This window comes from Phoxinus phoxinus, assembly GCF_949152265.1.
Source record: "Phoxinus phoxinus genome assembly, chromosome: 9".
Lineage (NCBI taxonomy): Eukaryota > Metazoa > Chordata > Actinopteri > Cypriniformes > Leuciscidae > Phoxinus > Phoxinus phoxinus.
The window spans coordinates 620,001-622,326 of NC_136884.1; positions in this window are offsets into that span (position 1 = coordinate 620,001).

Consider the following 2,326-nt stretch of genomic DNA (forward strand, 5'->3'; position numbering starts at 1 on the left):
GAACGTTCCCAGCTAACAAAATATTACAAGAACGTTTTGCTAACATTCCAAAACCGTTCTTTTTGAATGTTCCAAATGTCCAGTATTTTAAAACGTTTAGGGAACATTAACATCGTATCATTCTTCAAACATTATGAAACATGTAACAACATTTAAACACCGTTAGATGAACATCTGGACCGAAACATACACTGTAAAAAAGTGGCAAACCCATAAAATCTACGGGTTTATTTCCTTTAAGCAAAATATAATTCATTTTTTCTTTTGATTACGGATTGAAAAGACCAGAGGTGATTCAGCAGTTCACTAGACTAGATAGATAGATAGATAGATAGATAGATAGATAGATAGATAGATAGAGAGAGAGAGAGAGAGAGAGAGATAGATAGAGAGAGAGAGAGAGAGAGAGAGAGAGAGAGAGAGAGAGAGAGAGAGAGAGAGAGAGAGAGAGATTGAGTGAGCTATTCAGGTAAAGATAAATGATTTGCGTCTGGAGGGTCTGACACACACACACACACACACACACACACACACACACAGAGAGATGCACAAGAGGTCCCTGAGGGATTAACAGTGTGAAGATGCAGATGATGAAGTTTGTCACTCAAATAACTGCAAACACAAACACACACACACACAAATCCAGAGAAATTGACTGTTGAGACACACACCATCTGTGGGATTAGCATAATTATGCAAATAGGCAAAGAGGGTGTTATGGGTCGACTGAAAAGGAAACAATCCACACACACACACACACACACACACACACACACCTATATATTTACAGTATATACTGTAAGTGTCCGAAGTGTGTGTGTGTGTGTGCGTGTGTGTGTGTGTGTGTCCCTGCATGTTACACTTATACACCAGTAGGTGGCAACAAATTACCGATGCTGAAAAATCTTTATAAGTGACTCACTGAATCATTGATTCATTCGGATACACTGATTCGTTTGGGAAAGTGAATATCTCAGGATTGATTCTTAATTTAATGAAATAAACGTCACTGACTCTTTCTGCAGGTTACATCAATCGTTATGAGCAAATCACTGAATCATTCACTCAACTGATTCATTCAATGTTCACTGAAAGTTCAAATTGTCCATTTAAAAACTTGTTTCTTGGTTCTGTAAACGTTAAGAGAACAGTAACATTGTATACAAACATTATAGGAACGTTACTTTTGAATCTGAACGTTCTAAAAAAACAAACATCTAAATAAAACATTTATGTATAAATAATGTTTTTGTTCTAACGTTCAGAGAACATTATTAAAGAGCAGATAACTCTGAACAAACGTTTTATTAACGTTACTGGAAGAAAGTTTGATCATAACATTGAGAAAACGTCTGAGGAATAATTGAGAGATATTAAAGACATCGGATCTGGGATTTCCCTGAACTTCTTCTTCTCCCTCTTTCTCAGTGTGGGACTCAGTGATGCGGGTACCATGGTAACAGGACACTCATGGTGTGAGCGAGAGATGACACACACACACACAAACACAAACACACACACATGATTCTCCGCACATCTGTCCTTTAGCGGAGCTCTCATGACCGTCCGCTCGATTATAACGCAGAATAAAGCATCATACAGCAACTGTGTGCGTTATTCACCGGCTCCAGTGAACATACAATTACGCAAATCACACAGATATTGGGTAAAATCATCCATTTTTAACTGAATAATTGATTTATATTCAATATATATCAATATATAATTGAATGAAATATTTATTTATAATCATGAATTGATTAAATGAAAAAAAATTGCCTTCTAAATGAAGGATAAATATGATGCTAATAAAACATATTGTGTGTGATTATGATGTCTTAAAGGTGCAGTAAGCAGTTTCTGAGAAACACTGTTGAAACCACAAAACACACTTGTAGCCAATCAGCAGTAAGGGGCGTGTCCACAGACGAAGTGGGAGGAGCCTGTGCTGCCCAGTGTGTTTGTGAATTTGGTGGCGGAGCTATCAAGTTAAGGGTGTGATCTTTTTGGGTAGGGGCGTGTCTACGCATGAAGTGGGAGGAGCCTGTGCTGCATAGTGTGTACATGCATTTGGGGGCGGGGCTACCAAGATAGGGGTGTGATCATTTTGGGTAGTGGTGTGTCTATACATGAAGGGGAGGAGCCTGTTCTGCATAGTGTGTACGTGTATTTGGGGGTGGAGCTATAAAGTTAAGGGTGTGATCCTTTTGGGTAGGGGCGTGTCAACGCATGAAGGGGGAGGAGCCTGTGCTGCACAGTGTGTACGTGCATTTGGGAGCGGAGCTGTGAAGATAGGAGTGTGATCCTTTTGTGATTGGTAACTTCT